The sequence below is a fragment of the Mauremys mutica genome, chromosome 7 (assembly GCF_020497125.1).
Source record: "Mauremys mutica isolate MM-2020 ecotype Southern chromosome 7, ASM2049712v1, whole genome shotgun sequence".
NCBI lineage: Eukaryota > Metazoa > Chordata > Testudines > Geoemydidae > Mauremys > Mauremys mutica.
This window is the reverse complement of record NC_059078.1, coordinates 122,369,221-122,394,971: the sequence shown is the minus strand read 5'-3', so window position 1 is coordinate 122,394,971 and position 25,751 is coordinate 122,369,221. Positions and strand designations below refer to the sequence as shown.

The following is a 25,751-nucleotide window of genomic DNA, read 5'->3' as shown; positions in this document are numbered from 1 at the left end:
TGGTTGAGAAGTCATTTAGTTATAAGCCAGAGCTTTGCAAAAAGTAAATCAAACTGTGTCACCAGTTTCATATTTTGTTACACACTGGAAAACCAAGTTCCTTCAGTTTTCACTGAGGTTTCCAACCTGCAAAGTCCCCGATTCAGCCAGGTACTTACGCAAATGCATAACTTTAAGCATGCAGGTAGTCCCACAGAAATCAATGGAACTTCTCCTGGGTTATCTTGTAGAGCTGGGCAGAAAAAAACCATCAACTGGACCATTTTCCATAAGAGAACACAGTTCGATCGAAATCAAACTGCTTCATCAAATCATCTTGCTTTCACCAACATTTTGTTTTGGAAAAATAAACATCCCAACAATATTGTAAAGTCTCATTTCACATTTTCAGATCAAAATGTTTCACTTTTTTTTTTCTGAAGTGACTTTTTGTTTGGAAGTCTTTTTCTTTTGGATTGCACTCAGGGGTTAAAGTAAGCCGGTACCAGCTGGTACGGCATACCGGTAAAAAAAAAAAAATGCGGGGCAGCGTACCAGTAAGAAAGCGGCCAAAGCATTCAGTACCGGCTTACTTTCATCTCTTTTGGCTGCATAACAGCTTAAACTCAGCTAATGTTCTGTCCCTGATTCCAATTGTATTTGTGTATTGGATCCAGGGCAGAAAAAAACTGCCCCTGGGTCACACCAACAACTGTGAAATAAACAAGGATGCCAAAAACGGCTCCTCATCCATCAGCCAATCCCCTTCCTTCCCACCGCAAGCTGGAGAGGAGCCGCGGCCACTCCTGAGTGCAAGCGGGGGTAAAGTGCTGAGCCTAGCTGCCTTCAGCAGATGGAGGAGAGAAATGTGACAGAGAGTTTTCAGTCTTTTATTTCAATATTACAGTTTTATTAGAGACAGTATTGATAGTAGTACCTTTAATTTCTATATCAAAATCATGCAAAAGGATCCATGAAGTTAAGTGTGTAGGATAAGTGGAAGCAGCAAAGAATCCTGTGGCACCTTATAGACTAACAGAAGTTTTGTAGCATGAGCTTTCGTGGGAGAATACCCACTTCATCGGATACATGTCGGATTGGTGGGTTGCTTGCAATACGACCCTACCAGTAAGAAATGTAAGTTACTTTCACCCCTGATTGCATTCCATATTATAACAATTTAAAATTTAAAAAGTCAAAATCCAAATGGCATGGTTCCAAGGATCTGTAACATTTTTTTCCCCCAGAGCTTGCTTTCTTGGAGAATTTTGAAACGCTTTGATTACTTTCTGAATTAGAATGAAAACCAAACATTAAAATCCTGAAATCCTTTGCAAAACTTTTTTTTTTAATCTTCCACGCAGCTCTGTTAACTATGTACCTTCTTAAATCAGACCTGTGTTTGATTTCTGGTTTTTCATTGAGACTGTGAAATTCCATGGTTCTGACATGAAACAGCATAGTTTCAGGTAGAATTGTACTTGAATATAAACTTCACCAAACTGTAGATTGGTCAAACTCCATAGCCAGATCCTAATCATGCAAGTAGCCCATATTTCTGTTATGAGCTGGACCAAAATCCCAGATCCAAACCACTTCCAACACTGGTGTGTTTAAAATCTGAATCCAGCTTTTGTATCCATCTCTTTACATTCAGCTAAATTTTGCTTTGAGTTTGTTTGAAACCAGAATTCCCGGGGAACTCAACAGAGGCAGTACTGATCAAAATATACCTATGTATTCCTTTGATGCTTGACTATATGATATACCTATATTTTCAGGGGGCCTTATCAGAGGCAAAGAAATATATGTATTTAACGATTGAGATTGAGAATACTTTGCATTTTTATTAGTGCTTTTTTGACAAGATCTGAAAGTGCTTTGCAAACTTTAATTAGGCCTCACAGCATCCATTGGAGGTAGGCATTGTATTTTATGCTTATTTGATTTCAGGCTACCCAACTGCATCCTCCAGGGAATCCCTAGCCCTGTGGAATTCTATCTCCCCCGATGCTTAATCTACTAACAGCTGGGAGAGGCAAGTGTGTTTCTTCCTATACTGCTCTCTGTGGAGGCATACAGCCACTTCCTAAGAACATGATGGCCTCGGGCAGTGGGCTTGTACTCATCAGACTTTCAGTCTAAAAAACCCCTCAGCTTGATATCCAACCAGCCACACAAGACAGCATGCAGGTAGGTGGTGGGGGTAAAATCAGATCTTACACACACACAAACCTGTTGTGTTTTTGGCCTCTGCACAACAGTAAGGATATGAGAAACCCACATGGACACAGCTGGGTCCCAAATACCCATGCATATCAACTCTAAATGTATAAGGTCTAGCTACAAATACATCATGCTGCACTGTTAGGGTCTGGTCCACTCTGATAGGAAACAGCTAGAGGGGACCCAAACTATTTAGAGGGATACTACTCAATTCCTGTACACCACGAGACCATGCTCACATAGGAGACAGACAAGATATATTTGAGAGGGTCTCCAGAATTGGAAGAAGGGAGCCTCATAGGAAGGCACGGGGTCAGTAAAGGTCTTGCAGAAGCCAGGCTGGCACCAACCTCCCCAAAAGGACTCTGCAGAGACCAGACTCCACAGCTCACTTGAAATGAAACCTGAATAGGACTGTTCTAGCTCCAGCCCTGATTCCCTGGCCCCTTTACAGGAAACATCCCTTTCTGATAACAAATATCAGCAGGAGCTACAGAAAGTTTCAAAAGCAGAGACAGCAGGAGTTGGGCATACCTATGACACAAGGGCAAAGGTAATAAAAGAGATCATTGCTAGGCGTAGCCTTAACTGAAATCTCAGCATTCCCCAAACAATGCTAGTTGCAGCACAGGAATTATTTCCTTCTCTAAATATAGGGACAAACCATGACACTTCAGATACCACAGAGAAAGAACCATTGGCAACTGGGGTTTTTTAATGATGGTAACATCTCTATGTAGGGTGTGGTTAGTAACACAGTCTACAAATGGCCCATCCAGGGATGGTAACAAGAAACACCATAAAAAGTGATTATGGAATAATCTGTCCAGGTGGGGAATTTCTTCCCAAGGCTAGGCAGTGAATGCTTGGATAGTGCCAGAAATCTGAGGGTTTATATCACTTGCACGTTTGTACCCTGTCTAATGTAACTCAGGATGTTCTTGTTGGTATACATTTCTGAACCTTTTATGACTCTGACTAAGCTCTTAGCCTCACTAATATCTGGCAGCAGTGAATTCCACAGCTGAATTATAGATTTGCTGCTCCTTTTCAAGCTCGCTAGGCACATTCCACCTACATGCTGAACTGCCTTAAGGGTTTTCTTTAGTAGCTGGCCTGTCTGAAGAGCCTGCCATTAAAGACAGCCAGCTGGAGCATGCTCAGGGAAGGCTTTGTGACTCAGCAGAACAGTAGCAAATACCCTTTCCCCCTGTTTTTAGTTTTCATCCTGTGAGTGGGAGCCTGAAGGGGAAAGGCAACACTCATGAGGGGGAACATACATTTTCAAAAATAAAATTATATAGTTGGCTTTCCTGTGTTGCAACACATGATAAAAACTGTAGGCTTAGAAAACTCTGACTCCCCTGACCTAGATCCCCTGGCTGGGCCGGGCCTGGGCACCATTGCAGAATGATACACCCCAGGGCCAGGGGTCTGGGTTAAGGTGTTCACCCCACACTTGCCCAGGAAGGGCTAAGGCAGATTAAGAAAGGGGCTAATTAATCCAACAGGCCACAGCTGAGAGGAATCAGGGGGCTAAATAATTCCTGGACTGAGCAAGGGATCCCAGCTGAGGAGGAATGAGCTGGGTTGGATTTATAAGGACAGGAAATTGGTAGTAGATGGGGGCTGTGAGGAAAGTCTACAGTCAGTCGCTGGGAGAAGGGAGGCATGTTTGGAGGGGACTGGGACCTACAGTTACTTTCTGGGAGGAGGCAGTTGGGAGGCTGGCTAAACCCAGAGGAGGGGGACAGAGCTATGGAGGTAGGAAAGGGCTCAAGGAAAGGCAGTAAGATCTCAAAGGGAACAAACCTTGACTGCTGACTAGAGGCTTCCTGAGGCAGAACCTGGAGTAGAGGGTGGCCCCAGGTTCTCCTGCCAGGGGCACTGAGGCAGGGAATGGGAAGGCTGCCTAAGAGTGTTAAAGGAACCCTTTAGTATCTTGGAAGGAGAAAACATGTAAGGTGAGCTGGCTGAAGGGCCATGTCACAAAAAAAGAAGCTGCAGCTCGTGGCGTGGGAGAGATGCAGTGGGTGTGTGCAACCCCAGGAAGGGATGATGACCTTGCAAGCTTTCCCCAGAGTAGGGGAAGTGCTGCTCTAGCAGTGAGTGGAACCCCCTGTCATAGGGTCCCAGACTGTACCTTAATCATTCTGTCAGCTTCTGACTGGAAATCTCTGCCCTACTGTGCTTACATACTTTGTGCTACTGCTGTGCTTTTATTTTTATATATATATATATATAAACAAATTTGCCAAAATACTGTTTAATAACCCTAAATCTCTGAAAACACATGGTTCAACTTACAAATCATATCTCTAGAAGAGGCACACTGCTATATGTTAGTAATAATGCCATTTGTGCACCCTAGCCCTTGTTCTTCAATATTGGTATCTTCATGAGTGTTTGGATCCCTGTGACAATGTCCCCACATGACTTGGTTTGATCCACACTGAGAATGTTTGGGAAGCTGTACAAATTGGTGGCTAGAGCAGGTTAATATGGATAATCCAGTTGAACAAGAGCTTTCAGTGTGATGCTGTGGCTAAAAAGAGCTGATGCGACTGTGAGATGCATAAGCAGGGGAATCTCAAATAGTGGTAGAAAGGTTACATTATCTTTGTATTTGGCACTGGTGTGACCACTGCTGGCATACCATGTTCAGTTCTGATGTCCTCTATTCAAAAAGGACATTGATAATTTGGAGATGCTTCAGCGTAGAGCCGTGAGAAAGATTAAAGCATTAGAAACCATGTCTTCGAGTGAACAACTCAAAGAGCTCAGTCTATATAGTTCAATAAAGAGAAGGTTCAGGGTGATTTGATTAGTCTTACATAGGGAACAAATATTTAATAATGGGATCTTCAATGTAGCAGAAAAGGGCACAACAGGATCCAATGTCTGGAAGTTGAAGCTAGACAAATTCAGACTGGAAATAAGGTGCACATTTTTGACTGTGAGGGTATTTAACCATTGGAACAATTTATAAAGGGTCATGGTGGATTCTCCATCACTGACAATTCAGAAGTCAAGAATAGGTGTTTTTCTAACACATCCTTTCTCTGAATTATTTGGGGGAAGTTCTCTGGCCTGTGTTATACAGGAGGTCAGACAAAATGATCACAGTGGTCCTTTTCTGGCCTTATGATCTCACTCTGATATTAAAAACCCACAGATAGAACTCCTGATATCTGTTTCTGGCTCTCCCATTTAACTCTCTCTGCCTCAGTTTACCCATCTGTACCCTCCTGCCCTCTGTCTGTGAGAGTTAACTCATAGCTGTTTGTTTCCAGGAATCTCAAAGCAATTTACAGTCTAATGCATGTGATTGTTAAATCATGCACTGATAACAAATATTACTATCTACAGAGAGTGCAAAATTAGCAGCTGGCTGCCTGGAGTCCGAACAGAAAAGCTACCTAATTGTCTCTTTTGAGTTCACTTATAGACCTTCCTTCTATTTCCAGTCCATGAGTCTGATTTGGCTGTTTTGCCACAACTCAGATCACACAAATTAGGAGCCCTTTCTTTCCAGCAAGGGTAATTATACCAGGTCTAATCAGTGCCAGCAAAGTATTTGCAATGATACGGTATTTGTCAGGTGAGGCTCATCCCTTGGAGGCCAGAACTGATCAAACTCCTTATGAATTCTCAGCTGTCTCACATTTGTGACTGGTAACCTTTTTAGTAGGCGACAGGATGAGAGACTTATAAGAAGGGAAAAGCAACATCCGTATAGAAAGCCCAGTGAAAAACAATGTCAAATTCTGAACGGTGAAATGCCATAAACAATATTACCATTACAGCAATTGGAGCTGAATTTCAAAAGGAAAAGGCCAAGAGAAGGCTTTACAGCACAATCACCTATATTTCCTCTGAGATAATTACCTCTGATATTACACCTAGTGTATTTGTATCATTTCCTGTTCCACAGCCCATGATCAATACCTCCCGGAACCTGAGACATTCTGCTACCAGCACGGAAATACTCTTTTTACATCTTTATGCTGACATGTGAGCACCTGTAATTTCTAGCCTTATTTAACCAGCTGTCATTTGTCTAAATCTTTCTCACTAACCAGCCACTACTGCTGGTAGCAGGGGGAGCAAAAAGAAAACCCCACAAAACTGTCGACCTCTCTGATGACGATTTCCAGCGTTGCAGCCACACAGTTGTATCACTCTTTTTTCATTTCTTTTAAAAACAATTCCCCACCAATAACCATGCCAACAAGGGTTAGTGACCTTTCAATAGTCACAATTCTATATGGTTAAACTCAGCAGCGGTAAGCAATTTAACTCATGAATAAGAGAGTGGTCCCCAAAGGTCTTGCGTGAGAGACTTGGTGGTCTCCTCTTGTTGCCAAACCTCATTGATAAAATGCTTGCTGGCCTTGTCTGGCTGAAAAAGTTCTTTAATCGGAATCTCTGTTTGTGACTTTGATGAATATGGAGTTGCCGGTAGGTAGGTGTGTGTTTGTGTGTGTGTTGATCTGATCATTGTGACGTTCACTGGGTGCCTGGATTGAGTTAATTCAATAGCAGGATTGTCAGGGAATTGGCCCAGGAATCTAGACCCTGACATACACAAACACTTGAGAGACAATGCAAGAACTAGTCACTTTGAAACCCTGCCTCAGCTCCCTGCCGGGCATGCAGCTCTGCTTTCCCCCGGAGTGACTGTATCCTGGCAGGGAGGGGGATCAAAGGGAACCATAGCAGGTTTTGAAGGAACACATACTCCCTCAAGGAGAGAGACTTTTCTGAGACTAAGGTTTGAGAGCCTACCGAGGAAGGTTATACCTACCAGGGTCCCCATCAAGAGGATAGACAAGTGTGTAGGCCCCTTTGAAAACCTTTTCCTCCTATGCCATGCATTGCTCCTATGGCTAACTAAACAATATTTTGTTTTAAGAAGGCTGTTTTGGGTTACTGTAATCTGCTAGTCATAGGCTCCCGAAGAGGAGGAGCACAGATACCAACCCCAGTCAGACTTGCTGGAGAAACTCAGTTGATCCACAGGGTACTGCAGCCCAGGGGAAAATTTAAGAGTGGGAGAACTGTGTAGTCCCACCTTAGAAGTAAGGTACAGGGCCCCATTGCTGTGGGGGTGCACTCAGAAACTGGAACAGGGATAGAGGAGCACCAAGTAGAGGTACAGCTAATGCAGGAACCATGACAGTGATGTTGAACAAGTCACCTCACTGCTCTGTGCCTCAGTTTCCCCATATGTAAAATGGGGATAAGGATACTGACCTCCTTTATAAAGTACATTGCAGTCTGCTGCGTAAGAGCTAGCTATTCTTATGTGTGAGTTTTGAATGTCTTATTCTTTCTACTTAAGCTATCATAACTGGAGACACCCAACTGAACACTCAATGGTCCAAGTTTTCAGAATAATTCAGCTGCCATGTAGGCACTAAAATCAGGGCTGAGTTTGCAGAAGAGCTCAGCACGTTGGTGGCTGATCTCTTTTGAAAATCGGGCCACCAGCGTCTGGACAGGAACTGGTGAGGGCTGAGCACTTTTAAAACATCTGCCTAAGTGGGAGCTGAGCTTTGAAAATCTGGCCCCAGCTGTGGATGTTGAACATTTGAAAATTTAGCCTCAGCACTAGTAGCACTTAACAAACAGGGATAATTTGGGGGTGATCATGAGATGATGACGTGGAAAAGATTGTCCTTATTGTTTGAAGAAGAGGAATATATAATGTATCGCCCCATCTGCTTTAAGAAGACGCAAAGGAAAGCAGACTGCCAGAGAAATTCAGGAGTTCTGATCTGCCTCAAAGATCCAGGTTCATGGGCATCAGGGAAGACAGGTTTCTGGGTTACCCAATGAGTCGGATGGCAGAACAATGCACCACTTTGCAACACAGCTTTGAGAGCCTCTCAATTAAACTGCATTTTTAATATCACTGAATGCAAATCCTTTCTTCATCCCGCATGCCAGGTATGATATAGGCTGTCTCTCTGAAATGTAAGTGACAGTAAAAGGGGTAACAGATATGCAAAACAGAAGTAACCAGAACACTGGGAGTGGAATGATATTAAGAGGATGTGTCAGGGATATTGCACTGAGGGTACTCATCAAATTGCTCTCAGATCTCATCTGGCTTCTGCTCTCTCTCTTTCTCTCTAATTCCTCTTTTACCAAAGAGCAGACAAATCCTTTGCTTTCTCCGAGGCTTGGGCTCCTGGAAACAGAATCCCTATTGCAAGCACAACCATTTTGCCAGCCGAAGTTTTCATTTGGGTGTCTCATCACTCTGTATAGCTGGCTTGCAGGCTTCACTCATGGTTCCACTGAACATCAGTTCTTCTGACAGCAAGGCCCTAAACATTATAGCCCAGTGTCAGAATCCAGCCAGGCACCTGGGATTCTGGAAGCTTCCCCGCCGCCCACCCCCAACCCCCTGCTTCCTCACAGCTGTAACTGAACATGGTCAGAAAAGGGGAGGAGGGTTCTTATATCATTAGTTCATTTAGACCCTGATCCAACCGCCTCCCCGCCCGCCCCAAAGTTAATGAGTCTTTCCACTGGCTGCCAGGGGTCTTGGGTTAGGCCCTCGCCTACAGTGGCAGGGGCACTACACGTGGTGCCATCATCACTGCCAGAGGCATCCAGCAGAAATGTGTTCTATGGAGGTGAGGAAACTCAGCAGCAGGGCCAGGGCACCATTGTGCTTTCTCCCATGCTGCCCTCGTGCCTGGTGGGGAGCTCCCCACAAATATCTACAGTGCTAATTGTGATGTTCTGTACATCTGGGGAACACCCAGCACCCCCATGTTCATCCTTATAATGTGATTGTATGGTATCCAATGCAAAGTTTGTCATGTCAGGTGTCTTTGGAAGGCTCATGATGCACTGAGCATTGTTATAATCATGTTACAGAAATCGTTGTTATAGTAATTCTATAGCCTTTTTTTTAATAGCATCACATTAGCTATCCTCCAGTCATCTGGTACAGAAGCTGATTTAAATAAGTTACATCCCTCAGTGAGTAGTTTTGCTATTTCACATTTGGGTTTCTTCAGAACTCTTGGGTGAATACCATCTGGTCCTGGTGTCTTATTACTGTTTAATTTATCAATTTGTTCCAAAACCTCCTCTAATGACACCTCAGTCTGGGACAGTTCCTCAAATTTGTCACCTAAAAAGAACAGCTTAGGTTGGGGAATTTCCCTCACATCCTCAGTCATGAAGACCTGATGCAAAAAATTTATTTAGTTTCTCCACAATGGCCTTATCCCCCTTGAGTGCTCCTTTAGCATCTTGATCGTCCAGTGGCCCCAGCGGTTGTTTATCAGGCTTCCTGCTTCTGATGTAATTACAATTTTTTGCTGTTACTTTTTCAGATTTGGCTAGCTGGTCTTCAAATTGGGGTGGTTTTTTTTGTTTGGTTGGGGGGGTTTTTTGGCCTTCCTAATTATAGTTTTACACTTCACTTGTCAGATGTTCTTTGGGTCACTCAGACAGATCAGCCTCCTCCATTTCCCTGTTTATTGGTGAATGTCTGCACAGCTACGTTGTTTGGATTAGCAGCTGCAGCAGTCATGACATGGAGTTCTTTCAGAATAAAGACTCTTGTGCTCATGGCTGCATAATGGCATGTTTGATCTGCAAATGGTATATAATGGTCATTGATGTCACAGGTGCAAGAGCCAGGCATTCCTGACATTATTCATTAATACAGTTTGCTGCCACTAAGGATCAGGGCCTCCACACCCCATGGTTCGGTGTGATAACGGGCTATATAATAGACAAGCCGCTTCAAGAATAGCCAGATCATTGATACAGTGCGGTCGAGTCCACACCTTCCTTAGTTTGAAAACTGCTGGGTGAGACCTATTTTCTCTTCCTTAACTGCCCTTGCAAAAACATCAGTAAACCCTAGCTTGTTCTGCAGCTGGACTTTATAATACCCTATGTCCCACATTTTCTAAACCTCTGTTCTTCCTCTGGACTGCCACCAAATCCTGCCAGTTCTTCCTCCACATCAGCTCAGACCTCTGCCATTTCCTCTTCTGTTTCTAGAGCTGGATTGCCTTTTCCAGTTGATTTTGGGGTCCCTTTCACAGGGCTGAGAGTGCATTCTTAATCTAGCCCAAAGACAGTGCTTGGCTGTTTGGCCTCACTTAACCCTCACAAACACTGTGGATTTCCCTGAGCAGCGAACTATGCCTTGGGCAACAGACATCGTTGGTTTTTAGGCCATCTCTATACTACAGATTTCTGCCGACAAAGCTGTGTCGGGGAGGGATTTGAAGAAGCTTGATTCCTGACTGACACAGCTTTCCTGGCTAAAGCCTCTAGTATAATGTAGTGTAGTGTAATGTAGTGCAGTTATACCAGTAGATGTGCAATTTTGCTGTTATGGTTTGTTTCTGGGGGAGGACAGTGTGGGGGCACAGAATAAGCTTCTGCCTCCACACTAGGAACGGTTGCCAGAATAGTATACTGCTATGTCTATACTGGTAAAGCACTCCTCCATTTGTTTGCATATTGTGGAAATTGCATCTTTAATAGTTTTTAATATCCTCTTATTGTATTTAATAAGGAACCACTGCTCTGAGTGTTCTGTATTTTAAAAGCTTGATGTTTAAATAAGTTGATTCAACATAAAATTAAATTATTCCTATTATGTTATTAGATTAGAGGGAAGAGCTAGGGAGGTCCTGGGGAGTTTCATTTTAGCGTTAGCCACCGATTCCCTCTAACCTTGAGATAGTCTCTTCTCGACGTTCTTGTGTCTCATCGAACACACCAGAAAAAGTGGGTCAAATGCAGGAACATGACTGAAAAGCAGATGTTGCATTGTGGGGTGGGGGGGGATATTTCAAAATATCCATAACAAATGAAAATGTTGCAACACTCAGAAGTGAAATGTTCATTTCAGTCTGCCCATGTCATAGCTTTCTTGCAAAAACAAATCAAGCAACTAGAGTTTGGAACGCAGTCGTAGGGCCAGATTCTACTGTTTGTACTTCCATTGGTCATACCTTACATTGAAGTTACTGGGATCGTAACGAAGCATGCCATTATTCAAAGCGTGGTGAACTGAAAAACAGTGTGTGTGCTGTCTGCAGTTGTGAACATGAGAGCAGGGCAGTTTTGCATAGGACATCATATCACTTCCATCGGTGGTTAGCTGGCCCTGTTGCATGGGTGTGGGGCAAGGCGGTTTGCTGTGTGGGGAAAACTTGATTCCTTTTGTTGGGACAGACACTAAAGGGAATCAGCTGCCTTGTGTAAAGTGTCGGCTCCTTTCCAGGGCTCTCAGATTTCATTAGTCAGGCTCATGTAAAAACCAAGGGCTAGTATGTGACGTTAGACGTAATTCTGAGCCGGGGTGGTGCATAAGGCATATTGCCGCAGAAGTAGCCTTGAGGGGCACTGAGTACCAGACACATCCTGAAGTCACTATTCCCCCGCCTGCTTTCCCCTTGCTCCAGGGAATGAGGTTTCAGATTACTACCCACTTGTATCAATGATAGAATAACACTCACCCAAGCTGGATCAAATACTCTGCCAGAACTCCATCCATTCTCCTCCTGACCACTCACCATCCGCTTACAACACAATAGGTAGCCCTGCTTACTCCTATATCCTGACCCACATGCAGGGGACGTAAGGGAGATTTTCTCCCTTGCATGGGTGATAGTTCAAGGCACAAGCTAGACCTTTATAAATGTTTGTTTTGGATAGAGCCATGACCAACAGCAGACAGGGGAGGAGAGATGTCTGTCTACTCTCTGAAGGTAGCAGCAAACCCTGAATGCCTATTAGATGATCTATGGAAGAGAGAAATTTGCACGACCGACCAGTTGTCTGAAGACTTGCTGCACTGATATAGGGCCACCGGGCGGGGCAAGTGGGGCAATTTGCCCCAGGCCCCGGGCCCCACAGGGGTAGGGTGACCAGATGTCCCAATTTTATAGGGACAGTCCCGATATTTGGCTCCTATTACCCGCCACCTCCTCTCCCAATTTTTCACACTTGCTATCTGGTCACTCTACTCAGGGGCGCTCCAGGTCTTCGGCGGCATTGCGGCAGCGGGGAGCTCTTCGGTGCTGCCGAAGACACAGAGCGACTCAAGGGCCCCCCACCACCAAAATGCCGCCGAAGACCCAGACCGCCGCCGGGTGAGTACAAGCGCCGCAGCTCCCCCGCTTTGCCCCAGGCCCCCTGAATCCTCTGGGCGGCCCTGCACTGATATCCCGTCACATTTTATTCATGCGAAGCATTACCCTTGGGAATATTGGCTTTGCTTTTCTGATGGGAAAATCAGTCACTTTCACAAGGAAATGGTTTGAAGTTCCGAAGTTCCGAAGTTTTTAATCCCATTCCCTACTGGGGCTAAGCAAAATTCAGGATCAGTGAGCTGGCCACCCAAGTATTTTAATAACTAATTATAACCCATTTATGTCTTCCTGAACATTGATTAGATGAGGAGTGAAAAGTGGTGACTGCCTCCCACCTCAGAAACAATCTTAAGATTAGCATAGACGTTGTCTAGAATGCTGGAAGGTGACTTGGCAAAGAGACTGGTATTCAACACCTTTAACAAAGTGCAAGTGCTGACTTTACAAATCAGAAATCTTTGTATTTAAGAAAGGGTGGAGGGGGGAATGCCAGATCTTCAAAACAATGCAATACCCAATAGCTCCCACTTAGGCTTGTAAATAGGTGGCCAGATGTTCCATTTGAGAACGCTGGGAGCTTTTGGGATGCAGAGCGCTTTGGAAAATCTGGCCCAATATATCTGAAAACTGTTTTTCTTCATTCTACCTTCATTTCAGCATTCAGTTGATCTCCTGCAAGAACTGATGGCTGATACTTCTAGCTGTGTGCAATATTCAGGCAAGCCAGATCCCTTTCTGCTCTGCGTGTTTGTGCTGCCGCTGACAGGTGCAAGAGGAAAACAAATATCTTGAATCTTTCATCTTGGAAAGTAAAAGGAACTTTTCAGGTAGTGTCACTGGGCTGCGCTTCTCCCCAGCTCCAAAGCATGCGCTGCCATGCCCACTCCTTCCAGGAACTTTGTTTTCTTAAATAGAAACAAACAAACAGACTCTTCACTAAGTCCTTCTCTTTTAGGTTTCAGCTCCACCCAGTCCCAACCAGCTCTGTGAGCACCTGGCCTCCTTGCACCACCAGGGGATGTTCCCCAAGAGTTAGCGCTATGCTCTGTGACTTTCCCTCCTCCTGCACAGCCTGACTCAGTCAATCTCCCCCCCCCCCACTTCCACCTGCCCACTAGCAGGTCTTTGTATGCCCAGGTGCAGCCCTTTAACTGGCTGGATTGAACTCACCTGCTGTGGTCCAGGAGCTCCGGCCTAGTCTATCCACAGGGACCAGCTACTCTGTGACAGTCAGTTTTTAAAAGGAGATTGTCTTTCTAGGACTGTTGAATCGAAAATAAGTTGCCTGATGTGAATTCCAGGCTTAGGATTGGATGCAAACTTTTACAAAATTCTATGGGGCTTGGGACCCAAAGACGTGGCTGAGATCTTCAAAGGTGATTAGGGGTGTTAGCAACGCAACTCTCACTGAACTAAATGGGAGCTATGTGGCACTGGCTAAATAGCCTAGTGACAGTCCCCTTAGGAAATCTCTTCCCGAGCTTTGGGCCCACAACTGAGGCTAGGGCCCGCTGTGGAGTTCACAGTTATAACCTGTGGTGTACTGTGTTGGAACTGCAAGCTAGCACTTCGAGTGAGAAGGATTTCCTGGTCCTGCTTGCAGGGTGGGGGCCTCTGAGGGAAGCCATGTGATCTTGGTCCTCTGAGTCCTTCAGAATCTGCCCTAGGGTGACCAGATAGCAAGTTTGAAAAATTGGGACAGGAGGCAGGGGGTCATAGACTCCTGTATAGGAAAAGGGCCCAAATATCAGGACTGTCCCTATAAAATTGGGACATCTGGTCACCCTAATCTGCCCACAGCCAGTCTGGAAAGAGTCAGCTTAAAGCAAGTTTGGGTGAGTTGTACTTCTCTGCCATAGGAAACAGCTTGGTTTTTTCCCCTGGTTTTTTTGGTTTCCTCTGTCATCATTCTGAATCTTAAAAATAGTGCTATGCTGCAACCTTCCCGAAAGAGTATTTGTTTTCATCTACCTGCTCTGTGTGCATGCCGTGAACATAACGGAATCAGATCCAACCTTTTCCAGAATGTTTCATTGTTTAGATGTTGTGTTTTTGGTAGTTTTGAAGGAATCCTTTCCTTCCTTAGGAGTAAATTTTCAGTGGGTACTAGAGGCAGTTATGGCATTTCACACCCGTCTCGCTTTTAGGAAAATGTGAAATACTTGCCTTTATGAACAAAGATTCAAGCAGTAGTTTTGAGTAACACCGTCAGGGTGGCCTTTAGCAAATCCTCCCCAGGGATGTTAAAGAAATGGGGAGAGGCAGGTGTGGGGTGTATTTAGTGCTGGTAAGTGAAAGACAAGCTTTAGAAATGAGATTATTCTTATTGTGTTTCTGGGTGAGATCCCTGACTCTGAACTATATCCCTGGAGGCTGCTTAAAGGCCACATGCTTTACTAGATCTGAGGACTACCCCTTCTTCCCACTTCCCCACGCACATAAGGAATGTATTACTATAACTTTTTAAACCAGAGAGTAATTGGAAATCTTATAGGGCCTGACTTGAATGGGCTCTAGCCCAAGCTTTTACAAATGGGAGAACCCAGACTGAAGCTGTACTACTCTTGATTTTCACCAGTCTCTGAACAGACGTGCATGATTGGAAGTGCACTTTGCTGACACAGCCTGAACAACAGAGTTACAGGCAACACTAGAGGGAGAATTGCAGGAGACCATTGCAAACAAGGGGAATGGCAGTACAGTCTAATCGTGTGTAACATGTAAATGAGCACACAGGCACTGAATGGAAATGTAAGGCCCCAAATCCAGCTGAACTCAGTAAACAACAGAGCGGGAAAATGGGCAGTAAAAGCTTTTTTAAAATGAGAGTGTTTTAACTGGATTTTCACACAATTTGGGCTGAATAAAGCAGTTAGCAGAGTGCCTATGTGAGGCATGCAGAAGTGGATTGGAGCGCAGCTAAATTAGCCTTGTCACATTAATTTCCCTTCTTGCTCATCTGCCATTTGGAGATGAGCCACCCCACAATGGCCCTGATTTCTTTCATCTCAAGCATCCCAAGGGATTTTGAACAAGACATCCAAGAAGCGCTTTTACTGCTTCTGTTTCATTACTATGCACATTAGTAGAGCTGCTTTCCCCCTCCCCTTCTTACTGGAGACTATGTATCTCAATCATCCAAGTCTCCCGTACATTTGGGCATAATAGTTTTTGCTCCCTAGCAATCAGGGTGTGAGGTGGTGAGTGAGAAATGCAGATCTCAGTGTAGTTACCACAACTGCCACTCATATTTATCACAAGCTTTGCTAATCTGATTAGATGTTCTCAGAATCATATACCGTACCTCCATTTCTATGTAGCGAACAAAAAGATTTAGCCTCAAGCAGTTACGGCAGGGGGCAATGAGTCAGATTTCCTGCGTTCTAGTCCTACCGCTGGCACCAGTCCAACCTAGGCTTACCCATCTGCAACATACTTTTTATACCTGCAATGCAGTGATGTTTGTAAGATTTAGACCCAGGTTCTGTCATAGGGTTGCCAGGTGTCCAGTTTTCAGTTGGAATGCCCGGTCGAAAAGGGACCCTGGCGGCTCCGATTGGCACTGCTGACCGGGCAGTTAAAAGTTGGGTGGGCGGTGCAGCAGAGGCCTGTCAGTAAGGCAAGCTTCCTAGCTCTGTGTGGCTTCTGGAAACGGACGCCAAGTCCTTGTAGCCCCTAGACGCATGGGTGGCCAGGGAGGCTCTGCGTGCTGCCCCTGCCCTCCGCACTGGCTCCGCAGCTCCCATTGGCCAGGAACCGTGACCAATGGTAGCAGCGCAGGTGGCGCCTGCGAGTGGAAGGGCAGCGTACAGAGCCTCCCTGGCCGCCCATGAGCCTAGGTGCTGACAGGACCTGGTGGCTGCTTCCTGGGAGCCGCTGGGACCCCGAATTCCCTCCCATACCCCAACCCTCTGCCCAAGCCCTGACCGCCCCTCTGCACCCCAAACCCCTCATCCCCAGCTCCAACCCAGAGCCCTCACCTCCAGCCGGAACCCTCACCCCCTCCTGCACCCAAACCCCTCATCCCTGGCCCTACCCAGAGCCCACACCCCCAGCCAGAGCCCTCACCCCCTCCTGCACCCCAGTGCCCTGCCTCAGCCTGGAGCCACCTCCTGCACCCAAACCCTTCATCCCTGGCCCTACCCAGAGTCCATACCCCTCCGCCCCACACTCCAACCTCTTGCCCCAGCCTGGAGCCCTCTCCTGTACCCCAAATCCCTCATCCCCACCCCAGAACCCGCAACCCCAGCCAGAGCCCTCACCCCGCCCCCTCCCAGCCTGGTGAAAGTGAGTGAGAGTGGGGAACAGTGAGCGATGGGGGGATGGAGTGAGCAAGGGGTAGGGCCTCGGAGAAGGGGCGGGGCGGGTGTGGGGCAAGGGTGCTTCAGTTTTGTGCGATTAGAAAGTTGGCAACCCTATTCTGTCACTATTGCTTCCATTGAGTAGCTCCTTATTCTGCTCGTAGCCCATAGGGCTCTTCAGAATCAATGTGCCCAATCTGTGGTGGGCTCTGTCTGTAGCCTCTGCCCTAATCACATGCCACTCCCAGATCTCAAAATACAACCAGGAATCTTGATCTCCTAACAATCCACTGCTGTCTCACAAGTAGTTGACTAACCCATTGGTAAGTCCCATGATCATCCCCTTCTAAATGCCGATCCACGTAAAGGATAACAGCCTACTTCTGCTGATAGTTCCGCCTTCCATTCAAGTACCAGAGGCCGGTGCTGTGCAATTGCCAGTACCTGGGCTGCTCCCTGTAAGGGTAGCAGTATCCGGCCCCCAATCAATATTTAAGTGCTTTGCAGATCCTTTGCTAAAAGGCAGTACAAAAATATAAATGATAATCATTGGGCTGAATCCTTAAGTTCCAGGTCAAGATTTTTATTTTTGCACAGTCCTTAGTTAAGTCTCCCACTGACTTCAGTAAAAATAATTGGCCTATAATATTTAAGGAGAACTATTTAAGACTAGGCCCACTATATGGAAGGAGAAAAGTACAGGCTTCCATGCAAGTATACTGTAGTCGTGTGGAACTTGCCAGAAGATCAAGTTTGGGAAGGTTCATTTGTCCACAGTTATCACGCTGCATGGAAGGGTCCATATAAATGCTATTATTATGAAATTTCCCTCCATCATACAAAAATAAATGATGTAAGTAAATTACTTGGATCACTAGGAACTGCCAGTTAGAATGATTCAGAGATTAATCAATCTCGTTAAAATGCTGAGCGGCCAATTAAAATGTTCATTCAGCTAAAAGCTGTTGCAAAATTAAAATTTAGCAAATCTAATTCCGTGAATGATTTAGCGAGAAGAACAATCAAACAAAAAGATTTTGTCAAGACCATTATTATGTAAAAACAACAATCAGTTCAGTTCCGTGGGTATTTATACAGCGTCTCTCGTAAAGGAAAGAAGCTGCAGTACTATAAGCTGAACAATAATTAGCTTAATGAATGCCCGGAGGAAATATGTAGGGCCAATTATAATAATTTCCTCTCTCAACAAAAAGGAACAGTTCTTTAATATCAGAGCTAATTGGAGCATGTGGTATGTTTTCCAATAGGGAGGCAAAATGCCATATTTTAATTCAGACATTGGGGTAAATTCTCTGCTGGTCTAAATGGGTCCATTCTGTTGATGTCAATGAAATTCAGCACATTTACTCCAGCAGAGAATTTGGCGAATTAAGATGAAATTTGCATGGGTTTGGTTGACTGGATGTCTCATGATACTGGTATAGGCTTAGAGTCTTTCACCACCGAGGGCTGGTTTACATGACTCTAATTGTGTTGCTGGACCTGATTATAAGAACCATGTTGGGGGACATCCATAACACACAGTTTTGACTTGCAGGGTCTTTGGGACCAGTTTGTGGTTTAATGTCCAATACTGCAGCACACTGGACATGGTGAAAATATGGTTGAATCCTGACTTTGTCTCCTGAAGAACAGCTCTGTGTAGCTCAAAATAGTCTCTTTCCAATGGAAGTTAGTCCAATAAAAGCTAATATCTCACCCGCTTTGTCTGTCTAGTCTCCTAGACACAGCTATGAATGAGTGTTGGCTGCATACAGCCTTGTTGTAACAGAGTTTTTAATGAGCCAGGAGAGTGGGGCTTTATTCCCAGCTTTGCTACTTACTCGCCTTGAACAAGTTGCTCAGCCTAATGTTTTCAGACTTCTGTGAGTTCACAGTGTGGAAGGTAGGCACCTTATTATCTATGAGAGCTGAGAGACAGCTATTTGCAGCTGGTTTTTCAGGTGCCTTTGCTGGCTGAAAGCTTGCCCAAGACAGTGCAAAGATAATGAGTGTGCTTGGCTCTGGGATTTTCCAAAGGTACCAGCCTGGTTAGCTACCCAGCACCTCTGCAAGCCCCAGAGTACAGCACAAGACATACAGATTAAAAAAAAATTGATGCATGCCGCTACCTGGCTCACTCAGGGGCCTCTCTAAGGTTTTTCATTTGGGACTCAGGAGATCTCTGCCACCAACTCCCAGTAACTTTGGTCAAGTCACATGTGGCCAGATTTTCCAAAGCACTTGGCTCTCATTCTGGTCCCTAAAAAAAAGGCAAGATTTTTCAAAGTTCACACAGCAGTTCCCATTCTGACACTTAGGGTAGGTCTATACTTACCGCGCGGGTCAACGCGGAGAGTTCGACTTCTCGGAGTTCGAACTATCGCGTCTAATCAAGATGCGATAGTTCGAACTCCCCACACGCTCCGGTCGATTCCGGAACTCCACCACCACGAACGGCGGTGGCGGAGTCGACCTTGGAGCCGCGGACTTTGTTCCCGTGACATCTGGACTAAGGCATCTGGACTAAGCCCGAACTAAGGTACTTCGACTTCAGCTACGCTATTTGCGTAGCTGAAGTCGCGTACCTTAGTTCGACCCCCTCCCTTAGTGTAGACCAGGCCTTACAGTGAGCTTTACAAAAGCATACAGCACCCAACATATTCTTTTTAAAAATCTGGCCATTAATCTCTCACCGTCTGTAAAATGGGGACAAAAATACTCCCTTTTATCTGCCTTGTCTATTTCAACTGTAAGCTCTTCAAGGCAGGGACTGTCTTGCAAAGTGTTTATACAATGTCTGGCACAATGGGGTCCCAATATCAGTTGGGGGCGGTCTATAGAGGCTACAAATGCAAAAATAGTAATAACAGACCCGTGTTATGTTGGTGTCAGATTGGAAGAAGTGCACAATGGCTCTGTTTTTTTGCCAAGCCAGCCAGGCAGGTGAGTAATAGTGCTGTATGGCACCAACAGTGCTCAGATAAAATGATCAGATTGGTATCACTTGTTAGGTATATAAAAAAAATATCCTGAGAAGGGAGCACTGCCATAGGACTGATGCCTCTGGCTTTGAAAGTACAGGCTGCAGCATTTAAGTAGCAGCAGGAGACCATTATTCCATGGCAACATTTTATCCCTGTGACAAGTACATGTTTCTGCTCCTGCCCGAAATACCATCGACTCCCAGCTCCCTTCAGCGGCACGTCTTCCCATAGGTGATTACAAAGCGACATGTGTGTTGCTGGGCTTCGTCTCACTCGGTCAGGCTGGATGACAGATGTGACATAACCCAGCGGGGTCTGTCACATGCTTTGCCAATTAAAAAAGGGAAATACCTGTTAACTGGAGGCAAGGTGCTTCTGCTGCAATGGGCATATTGTTGGCCTACAGAGAGCTTGATGAGCACCAGGCATTATTCACCGTGATATTTGCAGTTCAAAAGGAGTAATTCTCTACAGCATAGAGGTCCTATGCCAAACCCTGTACACCAAGTGCAGTTTAGAGATGCATATGGTCTTTGCACTATGGTGAATTTCACCCCTACTCTGTCCCTAGTCTGTTCTATGGGTAGATCAAGCATGACTTGCATCTAAGACAAGCTCTGTATGACTCCTCCCAGCTCATGCAGGGCTCCGTTTTGGCTCACTCAGCAGATCTGCTACTGCCAGACAATGAGAGGTCTCCAGTGGGATGCACACTCTTTGTCCTGACGTTCACACTGCAAGCGCAGTGCAGCTCTGAATTCGATCAGGTGCCAGTGAGGGGGCAGACTGTCTGTGATGTTCACACTGCCGCTGGCGTAACAAAGGCTGCGTGCAGTGCTGATGCGTACGTGGTGTGGGGCGGGGGTGGGAGTTTTTATATAATGTGGCCATGCAAGCAAAGAGGAGAGTTTCTTATTCTCAGGCAGTGACTGATTTACAATCAAAGAGTGTCACGAAGCATAGGTCTACACTGCAAAAAAAAATAAAAACCAACACTGCATCAGTGAGCCTCAGAGCCCAGGTCTAATGACTCTGGCTTACAGGGCTCATGCTACGGCACTTAATATAGGAGTGTAAATGTTCCCAATTGGGCTGGAGCCAAAGTTTGAGACTCTCTACTCCTACCAGGTTTCAGAGCCCAAGCAGCAATGTCTGTACTGCTATTTGTATCACCGAAGACCAAGCCCTGTGAGTCCAGGTCAGTTGACTTGGACACTGAGACTTGCTGATGGGGTGTTTTTATTTATTTATTTGTACATTGTAGACATTCTTAGTGAGGTTGATGATGGGATGGAAAGAAGCCAAAAAACCCACATGATTCTGCTGCAGAGATACCAGCTGGAGTCATAGCTCCATTTATTGTGGGGCCATCGGGTATGTTATCCAGTTGCTTTAAGGACTACAGTATAACATGCTTCTGTGGTGGCTAAAAGGCCACTACAGCCTGCAAGGAATCCAGGCACTTGAGCAGATGCTTCCACAGCAGGTAGCACCATGCCGTAGCTAAACTGGTGCAGGGGATACTACTTCAATTTACAATACTTAGTTCTCAAACAGCACTTGTCATTCATAGGCTTTGCAAAGGAGTGGACGAGCATTAGCCCCTTTTTACAGCTGGGGACACTGAGATACGGAGAAGGAAGGGATTTGTCCAAGGTGATCTATCAAAGTAGTGGTAGAGCCATGATTTGAATGCAGGTCTCCTGAGTCCTACTCCAGTGCCCCAGCCACTAGGCCACACTGTCTCATGTAGTAAATTTAATGCCCTTGCACATGCATACTCCCCCGCTATATGAGTTCAACTGCTAAAAGGGCTGGCATTGGCAAGTCTGTAATGACACAGACTCCATTCTGTTTCTCATCTGCGCACTGCCCCCCTGCTCTGACCTCAAAGGAGTTCAGGTCACATTTACACTAGTGTGCAAATGACTCTTCCATCTCACTTGCACCTTCCAGGTGACTACTTAGCCACATCTAAATCATCCCGCCACCCTTTACACAGCTCATTAATTGACTCCAGTGACTTGCCAATAGGCGGGAGACTTCACTAATTAGATAGGCTTGATCTAATGTCTGGCTGCTGCGTGGCCCTCCCATCTGCACTCATCTCATCATGCTTAAAGCTCTCGGGACTCTTTTTTTTTTTTCCTCCTACCAAATAGTTATGAACTCAAAACAAATAGTAACTTACCGTTACTGCTCCCATAGTAGCTAGCTTCACTCATCTGTTCACTATATTGTACTGTGAAAAAGAATTAGGCTAAATTGTTGTTTCTTTAGTTCTTTTCCTTTTATCAGAGCCTGAGTTTAGCTGCATTGGCAGCAGCTACCCTTTTTCTTTATAATTTCCCAAATTTATAAGGGTAATTAACCATTGGAACAATTTACCAAGAGTTATTCTAGCAATTTAAAAATCAAGGTTGGCTATTCCCCGCCCCACCCCCCTCCATCCCAAGAGATGTTCCAGTTCAAACAGGAATTATTTGGGGGAATCTCTCTGGCCTGTTTTAGACAGGAGGACGGACTAGATGATCACAATGGTCCTATTTGGACTCTGTGAATCTGTGAGAAACATTAGCATATCTCTGTGAGCTCCTTTCTTATACCCATTGAAGTCAATTGGATTCTTAATGGGCTTTGGCTCAAACCTATTATCTCTATTTATCCCCCCCCAAACAAAGTATTTCAGTTCTGATCTCAGTCATTCATTATACTTGAGGTTTGTCTACACAGGAGTGAAGGTGAATTAATTAAAGGCTTAAATTAAAGCACATGCAACTCCTATGTGGACACTTCTATTTAGAAGTAAAGTGACCTTAAGCCTGGTCAACACTCAGGGTTAGGTTGACATAAGCTGCCTTGAATCAGCCTACCTCCCGTTGACGTAAATCGACTGTCCCTATGCCAATTTAGTAACACACCACCTCCCCAACCGGCATATAGACAGTCGATGTAATTAGGTCGACGCAGTGTCAGTGTAGACACTGTGTTCCTTATGTCAACTGTCACTGGCTTTCAGGAGCTATCTCACAAAGCCCCACACTGACAATACAATCAATACAAGTGTTCCTTGTGTTGACACACACTGCCGACACAAGGAGCCAAGTGTGTGCACACAAGTGATTTAACTGTGGTGGTTTTATAGGGTAGATATGGCTTTAGTTTCCTGTAGCTTAATCAAGAGGAGGACGGTACGCTGAACTAAGGAGACCAAATGAGAACATCCATGAGGCGGGAGTTTAATATGCTTTAATTTACATGCATTAGCTTCATGATTTTTTAGCTGCTTCATCTTAACTTTCTTGAGTGTCCCCATGTACACAAGCACAGAGATTAAACTCAATCTAGTTTTTATGGCTGACATCTCACAGGATTATAGAATAACATATAATGATGGAAAATATTAAGGTTGGGTAAAACTTTTCACATGAGAATTTTTTTTGTTGAAAATGAGCTTTTTTAAAAAAAAGAAAAAATTCACACTTTTTTTTTTCAAAATGTTGGAGATGGTTTGGATGAAATTAGAAAAAAAAATGTCATTTATTGGGGTTCTTTGTTTATTTGTTCCATTTGTTCCTGTTCTTTCCATTTTTCTCTCCCCATCACCTTTTTACTCTAAAATGGAAAAAAAATAAGGGGAAAGAAATAACAAAACCAAAAATTCTCAAATGATTTTTTTAAGGAAAATAGCACTTTCTTGCATAAAATTGGTTCTTTTGTTAAAAACTGAGAATTATATATGATTTTGACCAGCTCTAGAAAATATGTATTTGGCTATTTTAATTATCAGAGCAAATAACCGAAAACCTGTGTCTCCCTTGCAAATTACTCTGATGCAATGGTCTTGAATTCAGTGGACATAACTCAATAGATCTCCTTGCTAATGCAGGTTTGTTACAGAATAAATGTGATGGGGGGGGGCAGTTTAGATTTAAATGGCTCTGACAACCAGGCATTCACCACTTCCTCTGGGAGAGACTATTTCACATCTAATAAACTTCACGATTAGGAAATATTTTCCGATAATCAGGCTACATTTTCCTTTGCATAATTTCATCCAGTCACTCCTAGTTATGGAGCTTTGCTCCATCTCTTTCATTCCTAGCATTCTGTTTCCTTTCACCGTTGCTCCTAAGTGATGTGCTGTAGATTTTGGAATTCAGTTCATAACTCCCAGATCCTTGCACTGATCTGCATTTTGAGTGGATAGGAAACCTTTGAGCCATCCACAGCCCTGTAAACCTTACATATATCTACCCTGAATTGCATAAGCCAAATATATCTCTTTTCTGAATCTCTCCATACCACATGCAGGAAGACCTTCACCTGGGATAAATTATCCATCAACTTCAGTGGAGATTTGACTGCTTATACCAGCGAAGGCTCTGCCCCTGGGAATCTGATTGGTACCTGTTGAATTGGCTGACCCACCAAAGTGCTATACTGTCTGCAAATGTCACCTCCTTGCTGCCCATTCCTTCCCCAAGGAAAATGAGTGAAATTCCATCTAATATAGAACCTGGCAGAAAGCTCCTTCTCCTTGTTCCCTATCCTAAAAGGCTTTTACTGTTGTTGCCCAAACTGAATCTCCTTCCATTCATATGGCTAACGCTTAACTGAGGTAGCCCTGTGACCTTTGCAGTAATGAGGCCTTCCTTAGAATCCAGGGAACTTGTGTCCTCAGCATCCCCTGGCCACCAATTTGTCCTATTTCTGAAAAGTGATTCTTCCAGATTGCTTAAGCATGATCTCCCTTTGTGAATCCTTCCCCGCTCCACATCCCTGAGCATCTCTCCAGCCCATCTCTGAGTAGGATATAGATAGTTACTGAGGCTGCACTTTTTGGGTGCCATTTCTGTTGCCGGTCCCGTTTGTCCATGATTTATAGCATAACACCCTGAACACGTCATTTGTTCAAGTGCTAGTGCTGATGTGGATGAGCTCCTGTCGTCTGGGCCTTTTTTGCCCATCAAGGCACCAGACAACATGTTTGCATATAATGTATGTTTGTTTTTGTTCTGTTTTGGAATGGGAAAAAAGTTTTCAATTTATGGCATTCCCCACAAAACAAAAATAAAAAATAATAATGATCAGGGTCCTACCCAGTTCTAAAATACCCTTGTAACAGGGGGTATGTAGCATATAATGAAGATTAATGACGTTTGGGGGCACAAAACTGACTGGATACGGCTAAAGTATGAAAAATGAGTGGTGTTGGTTTTTTTTCCTCAATTGACATAATAGAAATTTCCAAGGCTGAATATCCAAACCCAGCCATATTGATATGAATATTCAAGAGTTTTTTTAAAAAATAATTGGCTTAATTTTATTTTCTGTTTATATCAAGAAACCACAATACACATGGTGCAAGAGCCCCAGGTTTCTCCGTTACCAGTAAAGTCATCACTCACCTCCAAATCTTGGCAGCTTCATTGATGATACCTACAGAGCCATTTATACCAAAGTTGAAACCTGGGGGACCCTGCCCCATTTATCTCTCTACAGGGAATGGATCAATATAGCCAACTCCAAGCATTTGAAAATCACAAGTCAGACATGCACACAATCATGAGGCTGGCTTAAAATGCACAAGGCGGCTTTGCTTCATTTTTTGTTCTTTAAACAGTACATTTTTGAGGTTTGGTAACTGAGTCCACTCACTGCTAGGTCAAATAATGGCATAGCAGCTCTCTTGTTTCTCTAGCGCCCCCTACTGATGGTGGCTTTGGTGCTGTGATGGTTTCTCTACCAGTGACTAGGCCTTCAACCAGTGACTTAAGGCCACTCCTTCTGACATCACAATTGTCCCAACTAAAAGTCCCAGAATATCTTCCACACAAACAAAATCCTTCTGCCCTCTCTGGGGCGATTCCTCAGCCTATCTTCAGGGCTTAGCCTGCAGTCCCCTTGCAATGGGTTTGTACGTTCCTTTCTTTGCGGCTGGTAGGGGAACTCAGTCCCGCCCTCTTCTGTGGGTTCCGGCCCTGGACCCCGTACTGAATAGCTGGGTCTGCTCCTTTTCCTGTGCTGCAGTTTTCCCTGGAACAGCCCCTTAAGTTCTTCTCTGGGATTCTACATCTCTTCCATGTTTGAGCCAGGTCTCTCCCAGGCCC

At 44.7% G+C, this 25,751-nt stretch overlaps 1 long non-coding RNA gene across 1 annotated transcript; it reads right to left on the bottom strand.

The window, feature by feature from the left end:
• Positions 1-12,999: 12,999 nt before the first annotated feature.
• LOC123373858 lies at positions 13,000-25,278 on the bottom strand. The gene is made up of 3 exons (XR_006580899.1): positions 25,050-25,278; positions 21,830-21,880; positions 13,000-13,109 (listed from the first exon to the last, which is right to left on the bottom strand). It is a non-coding gene; the product is annotated as an uncharacterized LOC123373858 (long non-coding RNA).
• Positions 25,279-25,751: the final 473 nt, after the last annotated feature.